The sequence below is a fragment of the Cnephaeus nilssonii genome, assembly GCF_951640355.1.
Source record: "Cnephaeus nilssonii genome assembly, chromosome: 7".
NCBI lineage: Eukaryota > Metazoa > Chordata > Mammalia > Chiroptera > Vespertilionidae > Cnephaeus > Cnephaeus nilssonii.
In genome coordinates, this window is record NC_137078.1 from 40,478,445 (window position 1) to 40,492,192 (window position 13,748).

A 13,748-nucleotide genomic window follows, 5' to 3' on the forward strand; every position below is an offset into this window, starting at 1 on the left:
AAGTAGGATTGCTAAATGATTGCCATAATAAGGTTAGTTAACACAATTACCACCATAGTTACCTTTTTTTGTGTGTGGTGGAAATTTTTAAGATTTTTCTCTCTTAGCAACTTTCAACTATACAACACAGTGTTGCTAAGTACAGTCATCAGGCTGTACATTAGATCCCCCAGAACTTATCCATCTTATAACTGGAAGTTTGTGCCCACCCATTTCCCCCACTCCCTGCCCCTGGCAACCACCAATCTACTCTGTTTCTATGAGCTCAGTTTTTTTAGATAACACCTGTACATGAGATTCTACAATATTTGTCTTCCTCTATCTGACTTATTTCACATAGCATAATGCTTTCAAGGTCCATCCATGTTGTTGCAAATGGCAGAATTTTCTTCTTTTATAGCTGAATTCGTGCACCTTGAAAGGAACTGTGGGCCGCGAGGCTGCAGTGGGCATAGGGGTGGGTCTCAGCCCATCCTCCACACCCCTCCTGCCATGGCCCCCTGACCCTGTCTTCTGGCAGCTCCACTTCTGCCACTGCTGCTCCCACACTCTAATGGCGCCAGCCCCACTTGCACCCACAGATGGCGCAGAGCGATTGGGGCCAGCGCCAGATGCAGGTGTGAGTGGGGCTAGTGCTGTCAGCAGGTACAAGCCACAGCTGCTGCCCCAATCACCCCTCAGGAGCAGGGGGAGGTGGAGAAGCCCTCAGGGGCAATCGGGGCAGGCAGCCGCCACTTGCACCCATGGACAGCACTGAGTGATCGGGACTGACACCAGGCACTGGCAGCGGGTGCAAGCGGTGGCTCCGGCGCCAGCTGTGGGTGTGAGCGGGGCCAGGGCTGGCGCTGGCAGCAGGTGTAAGCACCAGGTGGGACCATGGTGCGTGGGAGCAAAAAATTTTCATTAACTACCAGAGGCTCCTCCCGATGACAGCAACTAGTGCCCACCGCCTTGGTCTGGCGACCCCGCTCATCTGCTCCACCATCCCACCGCGGCCAATGCCCACCATGTTCCACACGTGCCCCCTGGTGGTCAGTGCACGTCATAGCGACCGGTCGTTCGGTTGTTCCACCATTCAGTCTATTTGCATATTAGGGTTTTATATCTATCTATACTAATAATAGAGGAATATGCAAATTGTCACAGTTAAGACCAAACAGCAGGCTGCGTGGGGCGACAAGTCTGGCAGGGGGGTTAGTGATGGATGACCAAATGACTGAACAGCAGGCTGCGTGGGGGAACCAGGCTGGCAGGGGAGCTGTTAGGGGCGACCATGCTGGCGGGGGGTGGGGGGGGGGGGGTTGGCAGGTGGGGTGACCAAGCCGGGGAGGGGCAGTTGGAGACAACCAGGCCAGAAGGGGGGGGCAGTTAGGGGCTATCAGGCCAGTAGGCAGAGGTGGTTAGTGGTGATCAGGCTGGCAGGCAGGTGAGCAGTTAGGAGCCAGCAGTCCCGGATTGTGAGAGGGATGTCCGACTTCCGGTTTAGGCCCGATCCCCAGGATCGGGCCTAAACCGGCAGTCGGACAGCCCCCGAGGGGTCCCGGATTGGAGAGAGTGCAGGCTGGGCTGAGCGGACCCCCCTCTCCTCCCCCCCCCTGCCCTACCGTGCATGAATTTCATGCACCAGGCCTCTAGTATATAGATAATATTTCATTCTACATATAAACCATATATGTATGTATATGTGTATAAGCATATTTTTAAATATTAGTTGGTCATATATCTCTGTTCTTGACTCTTCCCCATTGATCTATGTTTTAATGCCAGTACCATGCTGTTTTGATTAGTATTGTTTTGTATTGATATTGTTTGAAATTAGGAAGTGTCATATCTCCAGCTTTGTTCTCTCTCAAGATTGTTTTGGCTTTTGGAAGTCTTTTGTGGTTCCATGCAAATTTTAAGATTTTTTTCTATTTCTATAAAAAAATGATATTAGAATCTTGTTAGGGATTATATTGAATCTATAGATGCTTTGGGTAGTATGGGCATTTTAACAATATTTATTCTTTATCTATGAACATGCGATCTCTCTACATTTATTTGTGTCTTCTTCACTTTCTTTCATCAATGTCTTATGCTTTCCTGTGTGCAGATATTTCACCTCCTTGGTTATATTTATTCCAATATTTTATTGTTTTTGATGCTGTTTTAGATGGGACTGTTTTCTTTTTCATGTAATTCATTGTTAGTGTGTAGAAATGTGATGGGGTTTTATAGGTTAATTTTTTATCCTAAAATTTTACTGAATTTATTTATTAATTTTAACAGATTTTATGGTGAAGTCTTAAGGTTTTCTATATATTAAAATCATGTCATCTGCAAACAGAGATAGTTTTACTGCTTCCTTTCTGATTTGGATGCCTTTTACTTCTTTTTCATGCCTAATTGCTATGGCTAGGACTTCTTGTACTATACTGAATAGGCGTGGTGAGAGTGGTCACCCTTGTCTTGTTCCTAATCTTAGAGGAAAGCTTTCAACTTTTTCCATTGAGTATGATGTTAACTGTGGATTTATATTTCTTCTGTACCCAATTTGTTAAGAGTTTTTATCATGAAAGGCCATTAAATTTTGTTAAATGCTTTTTCTGCATCTGTTGACTATATGGTTTTTATCTTTAATTCTATGCATATGGTATATCACATTGGTTTAGTTGCAGATGTTGAATCATCCTTGCATCCCTGAAATAAACCCCACTTTATCATGGTGTATGATCCTTTTAATGTAAAGTTAACACTTGAGCCCTAACTGGTTTGGCTCAGTGGATAGAGCGTTGGTCTGCGGACTGAAAGGTCCCAGGTTCGATTCTGGTCAAGGGCATGTACCTTGGTTGCAGGCACATCCGCAGTGGGGGGTGTGCAGGAGGCAGCTGATCAATGTTTCTCTCTCATCGATGTTTCTAACTCTCTATCCCTGTCTCTTCCTCTCTGTAAAAAATCAATAAAATATATTTTTAAAATCTTTTTTAAAAAACCTTTAAAGTTGACCCTTGAACAATTTGGGAGTTAGGGGCCCTGGCCCCCCATGCAGTTCAAAATTCACGTATAACTTATCATTCCTCCTAAATTTAACTACAATTCCTCAGTATTCACAGGAGATTAGTTTCAGGACCCTCCCCCCCCCCCCCCACACACACACATTTGTGGATACTCAACTACCTTATATAAAATGACATAGAACAATGCATAGTTGGCCCTCTACATCCATGGATTCAACCAACCATGGATCAAAAACAGTATTTTGGATCCATAGTTGGGAATCCACAGATACAAAACCAGGGATACAGAGGACCAATTGTATGTTTTCTGGGCGGAAAATCAATTTATAAGTGGACCCATGCAGTTCAGACCAGTGTATTTCAATGGTCAACTGTGTTGTTGAATTAGGTTTGCTAATATTTTTTTGAGGATTTTTGCATCTATTACCGGGGATACAGGCCACAATTTTTTTCTTGTGGTTTCTGTCTAGTTTTATTATTAGGGTAGTGCTGGCCTCATAAAATGAGCTTGGATGTATTTCTTTCTCTTTGCAATTTTGAAAGACTTTGAGAAAGATTAGCATTAATGCTTATTTAAATGTTTGATAGAATTCATCAGTGAAATCTAGGTTTTTCTTTGTTGGGAGGTTTTTCATTACTGATTCAATCTCTGTATACATTATTGGTCTATGCAGATTTTCTATTTCTTCATTGTTCAATCTTGGTTGGTAGTATAATCCCAGGAATTTATCCATCTTTTCTAGGTTGTCCAATTTATTATGATCCTTTGTCTTTCTGTAGTATTATTTATAATGTCTCCTCTTTCATTTCTAACCTTGAGTTCTCTCTCTCTTTTCTTGGCAAGTCTAGCTGGAGATTTGTCAATTTTGTTTAGCATTTCATAAAACCAACTCTTAGTTTTGTTAATCTTTTCTGTTATTTTTCTATTCTCTAGTTTACCTATTTCTGTTCTAATCTTTATAATTTCTTTCCTTCTGCTAACATTGGTCTAAGATTGTTTTTCTTTTTCTACTTCCTTGGGGTATAAAGCTAGGTTATTTATCTTTCCTTTTTTTATTTTTCTAATGTATTTTATTGATTTTTTTTTTTTTTTTTTTTTTTTTTACAGAGAGGAAGGGAGAGGGATAGAGAGTAAGAAACATCATTGAGAGAGAAACATCGATCAGCCGCCTCTTGCACACCTCCTACTGGGGATGTGCCCGCAACCAAGGCACATGCCCTTGACCGGAATCGAACCTAGGACCCTTCAGTCCGCAGACCGATGCTCTATCCACTGAGCCAAACCAGCTAGGGCTCTCTTTCCTTTTTTTAATATAGGCATTTATACCTATGAACTCCCTGCTTAGAACTGCTTTTGTTGCATATCATAATTTTTGGTATGTTGTGTTTCACTTTTCTTTCAAGATATTTTTTAAATTTCCCTTTTGATTTCTTTTTGGATCCATTGGTTTGATTTCCTCTCTTCATCTATGGATTGTTCAGGAATGTTTTTTAATTTCCAAGTATTTGTGAGTTTTCCATCTTCCTCCTATTGTTGATTTGTGGTTTTATACCACTGTGGTTATAAAAGATACTTGATATAATTTCTATCTTCCTGAATTTGTTGAGACATATTGTGACCCTATATATGATCTATCCCTGAAAATGTTCTGTGTGGACTAGATAATGTGTATTCTGCCACTGGATGGAATATTCTGTACATGTCTATTAGGTTCATTTGGTCTATAGTGTTGTTCAAATTAACTGGTCTTCAAATTCACTTATTGATTCTCTGTCTGGAAAATCTAGCCATTGTAGAAAGTGGTATTAAAATTTCCAACTATTGCCCTGACCAGTTTGGCTCAGTGGATAGAGCGTCAGCCTGCGGACTGAAAGTTCCCAGGTTTGATTCCAGTCAAGAGCATGTACCTTGATTGTGGGCACATCCCCAGTAGGGGGTGTGCAGGAGGCAGCTGATTGATGTTTCTAACTCTCTATACCTCTCCCTTCCTTTCTGTAAAAAATCAATAAAATATATTTTAAAAAATAAAAAAATGTCCAACTATTAGTACATTGCTGTTTATTTATCCTTTTATTTCTGTTAGTATCTTCTTTATATATTTAGGTACCCTAATATTTGATGCATAAATATTTACAATTATTATATATTATTCATTAAAGGACCACTTTATCATTATATTGTGAACGTCTTTGTCTCTTATGACTATTTTTATCTTAAAGTATATTTTTTCTGATACATGTAACTACCCCTGCTTTCTTTTGATTACCATTTGCTTAAATATCATTTTCCATACCTTTACTCTAAGTCTTCTGTATCCTTAAAGGTTAAATGAGTCACTTGTAGGCAGCATATTGTTGGATCTTGTTTTTTTTAATCCATTCACCCATTCTCTGACTTTTGATTGGAGAATTTTTATCCATTTACAATTAAAGTAATGATTGATAAGTTAGGGTTTTGTATTGTCATTTTATTGTTTTCTAACTATTTTGTAAGCCATTTCTTTCTTGCTTTCTCTCTTGCTATCTTCCTCTTTGATTTTATGAATTTTTGTAGCAGTATGCCTTGAATCCTTTATCATTTTGTATATCTACTACACATTTTTTTTTCTTTCTGGCTCATATAAAATACCTTATAATTATAACTTCCTATTTTAAGCTGATAACTTCAATAGCATGAAGAAACTTCTTTCAGTCATTGTATTGTTCATCTCTAGAAATTTTGTTTTGTTTATTTTAATGGTTTCTATTTCTTTTTTAAACTTCTCACTTTGTTGATGCATTGTTTTCCTAATTTTATTTAGTTGTGTGTTCTTGTAGTTCAATGAACTTTTTAAAGAGTCAGATAGTTCATAGATTTCCATTTTTTAGTGTCAGTGATTAGTTCAGGACTAATAAGGAAGCTTTATTAATTTCCTTTGGTATTGTCACGTTTACCTGATTCTTTGTGATCCTTTTATCCTGCATTGGTATCTGTGCATTTGAGTAAGCAGTCTCTTCTTCCAGACATCACCAGTTTATTTGGGCAGGGAAAGATCTTCACCAATCTGCTTAGCTTCGGGTACTAGATGGGTCATCTGGTAGCATTTGTGGACAGTCACAGTTTACTATTGGCGTCTCCAGTTGGGCAAAGGGAAGGGTTGCCACTGGCTGGTCTCTGCAGTTGTGTCAGCTTGCTGGCTGCGTTCCACATTCAGAGTGAGGGGAGATACACTAAATAGATACCTTGGTTGGGTAGGAATGCTGCCTGCACTCCAGGGTTTCAGCGGAGGGATCCCTAGCTGGGCTCTGCAGTTACCTATGGTAGGGTGTCACCTCAGGTTGTTTCCTGGCAGGACAGTGTCACTGGTTGGATTCCATGATTATGCAGGGTCTCATGTTGTGCTTTCTAACTGAATGGTGTCACTGGCTGGACTCCATGTCAGGTAGAACCACAAGCATGGTTTCACAGTTGGACAGAGCCACAAGCTATGCCCAAGTTTGGGCAGAGTCATAGGCTGTGCTTCATGATCAGTTAGGCCACTTTCTCTGCTCCTGTATTGGGCAAGATCGCTTAACAGGCCCTCTAGTCGACTGGGGCCTCCAGCTGTATATTGATTGGGGCTGGAAACGATTCTGTGCTCAATGGTTGGTTAGGTTTGGTAGGGTAACTGTCTTGGTTGGCTGGGGTCACAGGCTATGCTCTGAAATTGGACAGGGTCACTGGCTGTTTTTAGTAATTAGACAGGGTTGTAGGCTAAACTCTGCTGCTAGAAAGGGCTGTTGGCTGGGCTTTACAGCTGGACAGTTCTATAGGCTGGTCTCTGAGGCTATCTATGGTCACTGTCCAGGTTCCCTGGTTATAAAGGGGTAGAGGCTATGCTTAGTTGTTGGTCAAGGCTGCATGCTTGGCCCTCTTCCTACATAGGGCTGTAGTATTAACTCCACAGATACCCAAGTTCTCTGGCCCTCATCCTGGTCTAGCAGAACAGGATTCTATGCCCAGATTCTGGGCAGGGTTGCAAATATTCTTCCCTGCCCAAACAGGGGCCTATAATGGGCTCCACAGAAGATACAACTCTTTAGGCTGGGGTCACAAACTGCCAAACAAGCTCCGTAACTAGACAGGATCACCAACTCAGCTCCGCAGATGACCACACTCTCTAGGATCTCTGGTCCCGTGTTGCTGCTAACAGGAATACAGCCTACCAAGGTCTGAGTGCTAGTTGCTGTAAGCCCCACTCCTCTCGGTCTCTAGGTGATCCCCAGTAGTCAAGTCCCAGATTCCACCAGTGATCCTCATGAGGTAAGACCTGAATGAGCCACCCGGAAAGCATCCCGCAGCACTGGTGGAGCGGATTGTCCACTTTGGCTTCCTTTTTCCCACCAGAAAAAAATGTTAGGCCAAGGGGGCCACTCAGGGAAAGACAATGCAATCCAAGTGAAACCTCTTCTCTTACCCTTCTAACGTGGTACTTCTCAGTCTCTGTGTTTCAGGAGGTTGCTTCAGACTCACCTTCAAGTTCTGGGATTTTCACAATGGTGTCTTGTATGTGGGTAGCTGCTACTTGGCCTTCCAAGAGGGCTGGGGCTAAAGTCAGGAGTGACTTAAGTCACTTTCCTGATAATGTCACCTCAGCTATGGAACTTCTGACATAAACCCATGGAACTTCTGACATTTGAAAGGAATATTTATATTATACTTAGTTTGAATGGATATTTTTTATTTTTATTCATGGAACTGACATTATTACTATAGAATAATATCCTAGCTCTAGGATAAAATAAGAAATCTTGCAGGCATAATTTATCAATATCTGACCTTAAATTGTAATATGTATTACTTCAAGAGAAATTCTAAATGTCATATTGAACAAATTCTTCTACCTCAGGGCAAATGGAAGATGTAAATAAATAATGACAAAGCGTCTCTTTCGTGAAAATGCTTCATTTATGATATTCATTGCACTCTTTGGATAAGGCCTCTCTGATCATTTTATTGATTTACTTTACTGTTCTCTCTTCCTTGTCTCATATCTTTAAACATGGGTTCTCCCCAAGATTATTCACTTTTTACTTCTCTAAGTATTGCCAGGTAGGGATGATGCAGCATGACAGTTGGTGATGGGCAGAGCAGAGATGAAAAAGAGGCTCAAAACAAGGCATGGAAAAATGATGAGCACAGATTTCATCTGCTTCATAATTTTTCCCAGGAATAATCCTGCCTGTACACATCTTTGGTGCCTTTTTTTAGTAACAACACATGTGTGTTTCTTTTTTATTCTTTTTGTTGTTCTCCTTGGAATTTTAAATGCCTTTCAGCTCATAAACTCAGTAAAAATACCATGGCATATTTTTTCAAAAGAATTTTATGATCCAAGGAACTATTGCTTAATCAGACAGCCTGATGTTGGATTTATTTTTGTACTTTTAAAAACTTTTCCTTATGCAGTGTCACAAAGATGCTACCTTAAATTCTTCAAAATTAAACGAGAAAGTGAGAAAAGGAAATTAAACTTTTTAAAGTAAAGATACTCTTCTTACTTTCTCTGATTGGGAAATGAGATCTGGGCTAGAAAATGAGGCGAGGAAAACATCAGCAACAAATACCCAACTCCAAGATGTAGACTTCTTTGAACAGAAGAAAAAGATTGTGTATTTTATGCTTGAATTCTGTGCTAAAATGTGCAGTTGCCTAAATGCATAACTGAATATGAGAAAAGAGTTTGGAAGCATCTGAGAAGAAACATCTGCCTAACTTATGGTCTATCGTCCATTCCTAAAAAATAAAAATAAAATCTATCTCTGTGGTATCAAAGATCTAAACAGATGTGAAGCTATGGACTCCAAAATTGAATGTATAAAAATGAAATGGCCTTATTTTATTCCTTTAGGACAAAACTTGTTTGGACTTATTGAAGTGTGATTTTTCCTATCTGTTTAAGGTGTTAAAGATATTAGGTACAGGTGGCTACCTTAAGAATAGTAAGGTGTACAGGACTCTTGTTTCTGAGACTGCTTCCTTAGAAACCCCAAAAATAATCAGTTTGGAAATACGAGGTCAGTGTCATTAAAGAGTAAAGGATAATATAAATCTTTAAGTTCTGAAAGATTCTTATGACTTTGGTCTTAGGCTTGTTTGTTTTGAATAGTTGTGCCATAGAGTAACTCAGAAATAGAAGGAACCCTACAATGGCCACTATGCAAGAATTGTTCAAACCCCTGCTCTTCCACTACAGAGCTGTACATTGTTGGGCAAATCATTCTTTAGTTTCTCGGTTTATTCATTACATATAAGAAAGGAGTTGGAGATATGCAGAACCTCCCAAGATAATTGTGTCAGGGAGGATGCTGACTGGGCTCCTGTTCCTTCTATTCCTACTTGAGTCCTCAAAGATCGTGGAGTATATATTTAACATATTAGCTTCTGTTTAGGCTTTCTTTGAAAGAAAAGTGTTTTATAGCTTTTAAAAAGCATTAGCTTAGATGTTTCCAATTATTATTAGCCTTATAGACTAGGACTCTATTAAATATATCTGATTATTCATTAATTGAAAACAAGGTTTATGAATGCCTTATATGAACCAAGAACTTTGCTTCAATAAGCATTGTGAATACCAAGGGGAACAAAATTAGCAATATCCTGATCTCGGATTTTCTGATATCGTGGAGAAGTCCAACAATAGACAAGATCATTGCAGGTTGTGATAAATGCAATGAAAGAAATAAACAGGGTATTGAAAAGGAATAACTGCTTAAAGGAAGGGAAGCTGACTAGTTAAAGGCAGAGAAGCCTATTTCCACTAGAGCAGTAAGAGAAGCCTTCTTGGATAAGGGAAGAGTAAGTTAAGACCTGAAAAATGAAAAGGAGCCATTCATGCAAAGAACTTTGGGAGATCCTTCAAGGTTGATGGAATAAAAAGGACTAAGATATGGAGGTGAGGACGATCTAGATATTTTTGTAAAACTAAAAGGAAGTTATTACAGCAGCAACATAGTAAATACTGAAAAGTTGTTTGAGATGAGCTTGAAAAAATAGATAAGAAGCAGATCATGAAGGACTTTTTAAACCATGATAATAAGTTTGGATTTTATTCAAAGTGTAGTGACATGCCATTGAAAGGTTCCAAGCAGAAGAGGAGCATAGTCTTCAAAGGGATCACTCTATAACCTCTAAACTTTAATAATAGCTAGTGTTGTTGGCTATCTCAAGGGATAAAATAAGTTCCAGGGACTAAATAGAACAAAATAAATTTGAATTACAAAAGCTTGTTATGTACCAAGACAGTTTAATGAGGAAAGAATGATCTTTTGAACAAATGGTGCTGCAAAACAACTGGATACTTGCATGCAAAAACATAATGGACCCTTACTTACACTACACTCAAAAATTAATTCAAAATGGATCACAGTGCTAAATGTTAAGAGCTAAAACTATAAATGTCTTGGAAGAAAACATGGGTATAAATCTTCATGACCTTGGGTTATGCAAAGTTTCCTTAGATAACACCAAAAGTACAAGTGACAAAATAAAAAATAGATATATTGTACTTTAGTAAAATCAAGTCTTATACTTCAAAGAACACCATCAAGACAGTGAAAAGACTCCCTGGAATCTTATCCCAGGAATGGGATAAAATACTTGCAAATCATATATATAAAGATACTTGTATCCAGAATATAAAAAGAACTCTTACAACTCAGTAATAAAAAGACAAGTAACCCAATTGAAAAATGAGCAAAGTATTTGAACAGCTATTTCTCCAAAGAAGATATACAGTTGGCTAATAAGCACATGAAAAATGCTCAACACTATTCATTATGCAAATAAAACCACAATGAAATACCACTTTACATCCACTAGGATGGCTATCAAAAACAAACACATATACAAAAAAAGAAAGAAAATAAAATAACAAGTGTTGATGAGGATATAAAGAAATAGGAAACCTCTTATATCACTGGTGAGATGTAAAATGGTGCAACCACTTTGTAAATCCATTTGGCAATTTTTCATAATGTTAAACATGGAATTACAGTGTGCCCCAGCAATTTCACTCCTTGGTGTATACTCAAGAGAATTGAAAAGAGGGTTCAAATTAAAACTTATACAACCCAAATGACTATCAACTGATGAATTAATCAACGTTTATTAATTAATTCTATCCATACAGTAGGCTATTATCCTATCTAATAAAAGAGAAATATGCAAATTAACCATCACTCCACTATACCCACAAGCCACACCCACAAGCCAATCAGGAGCAAGTATGCAAATTAACCCAACCAAGATGGCTGTGGCCACAGAGCAAGCAGGAGGCTTGGGTTTCCCCGGTAATGGAGGAAGCCAAGCTTTCCGCACACCCTGGCCGGCCTAGGCCTCCACTCAAGGCTACAAAGTTTCAATTATAGAAGATAAGTAAATCCCAGATACCAGGGCCTCCTCTTGGGTCGCCAGGGGGGTGTGGCTGGCCTGCAAACCACCACAGGCCCCTCGCCCAGGCTGCCCCACGCCCCAAGGGAACCCCCACCCTGATCCGGGACTCCTTTCAGGGCAAACCAGTGGCCTCCACCCGTGCACCAGGCCTCTATCCTAGCTAATAAAAGAGTAATATGCAAATTGACCAGCACTCCAACACACAAGATGGCTGCCCCCATGTGGTCAAAGATGGCTGCCCCCATGTGGACACAAGATGGCCGCCAAAAGATGGCCAGCAGGGGAGGGCAGTTGGGAGGGACCAGGCCTGCAAGGGAGGGCAGTTGGGGGGCGATCAAGCCTGCAGGGGAGGGCAGTTAGGGGTGACCAGGCTGGCAGAGGAGGGAAGTTGGGGGCGACCGGGCCTGCAGGGAAGGGCAGTTGGGGGGGACCAGGCCTGCAGGGGAGGGCAGTTAGGGGTGACCAGGCCTGCAGGGGAGGGCATTTAGGGGTGGCCAGGCCTGCAGGGGAGGGCAGTTAGGGGCAATCAGGCTGGCAGGGGAGCAGTTAGGCATCAATCAGGCTGGCAGGGGAGTGGTTAGGGGGTGATCAGGCTGGCAGGAAGAAGCAGTTAGGGGCAATCAGGAAGGCAGACAGGTAAGCAGTTGTGACCCAGCAGTCCTGGATTGTGAGAGGGATGTCCGACTGCCCGTATAGGCCCGATCCTACTGGGATTGGGCCTAAACGGGCAGTCGGACATCCCTCGAGGGATCCCAGATTGGAGAGGGTGCAGGCTGGGCTAAGGGACACACACCCCCGTGCACGAATTTCGTGTGTGTGTGTGTGTGTGTGTGTGTGTGTGTGTGTGTGTGTGTGTTTATATTTCAGAGAGGAAGAGAGAGATAGAAACATCAATGATGAGAGAGAATCATTGATTGGCTGCCTCCAGTATGCCCCACACTGGGATTGAGCCCACAACCCAGGCATGTGCCCTGACCAGGAATCAAACCGTTATCTCATGGTTCATAGGTCAACTCTTAACCACTGAACCACTCCAGCTGGGCCTGAGAATATTTTTCCATTGATTTTTAGAGAGAGTGGAAGGGAGGGGACGAGGGAGGGGGAGAGAGAGCAAAAGAGAGGGAGAGAGGGAGAGAGAGAGAGAGAGAGGAAGATGGATAAGAGAGAAACACATTAATTGGTTGCTTCCCACACGTACTCCACTGGGACTGGGATTGAACCTGCAACCCAGCTATGTGCCCTTGACTGGGAATGGAACCCAAGATCCTTTAGTGCGTGGGCCGATGTTCTAATCACTGAGCCACAATGGCCAGGTCTAGTCTATATATATAAAAGCCTAAGCGACCGGAATGCTAGAATAACCAGAACAACCGGTTGCTGTGACGCACACTGACCACCAGGTGTCAGACGCTCAACATAGGAGCTGACACCTGGTGGTCAGTTCGCTCCCACAGCCAACTTCCTACAGCCGGCCAACCTCCTGCGGTTCCTCTCCCCTTCTCCCACCCCCCCTCCGGTCCGGCAGGCCCCGGCCAGCAGCCAGCAGGAAGGCCCAGGCCAGCCCTGATCACCAGCCAGGCCTAGGGACCCCACCCATGCATGAATTTCATGCACCAGGCCTCTAGTTTGGCAATAAAAAGGAATTATATATTCATACATGGTGTAACACTGATGAACTTGAAAACATCATTCCTAGTGAAAGAAGCCAGTGATAAAAGACCACATATTACATGAAATGTCCCAAATAGGAAAATCCGTAGAGACAGACAGTGGTTTAGTGGTTGCCTAGGGCTGGAGGTATTTGGAGGAAAAGGGAAGTGACTATTTATGGGTACTGGGCCTCTTTTGGGGGTGATAAAAATGTTCTAAAATTTATTTTGGTGATGGTTGCAGAACTTGTGAATATACTAAAAAATCATTGAATTGTACACTTTAAATGGTCATAATATGGTACATGAATTATATTTCAATAGAGTAGTTAAAAATAGATGTGATGAGTTATGTCTGAGACAATACAGCTACTCACACAAAGTTTTAAATAATCAATAGGAAATCCCAACTCCATCCTCTATTTTATGAGTAGACTGAACATCAAGTCAACTATTCTTTCTCAATGTGACTTTCATATAAAAGCACTCATTTTTGTAATCATTAAAGAAATCTACTAAAACATGCACATTGTAGAAAACGTTGCTATTTTTCTAGTCTGCTCTGCAAACTTCTAAATACACAAAATAGTTGTAGTCATGCTCACTTTTAAAAGGCAACATTTTGTAGCAAAATATTACTTATGTGTTTCAGAACAGGCACTAAAATGAACCAACTAATATCAGTGGAAG

General features: G+C 41.0%; 1 protein-coding gene across 2 annotated transcripts in view; it reads left to right on the top strand.

Moving 5' to 3' along the window:
- COL24A1 (collagen type XXIV alpha 1 chain) overlaps nt 1–13,748 on the top strand; it is a 323,524-nt gene that overhangs the window by 222,761 nt on the left and 87,015 nt on the right. The window lies entirely within an intron of this gene.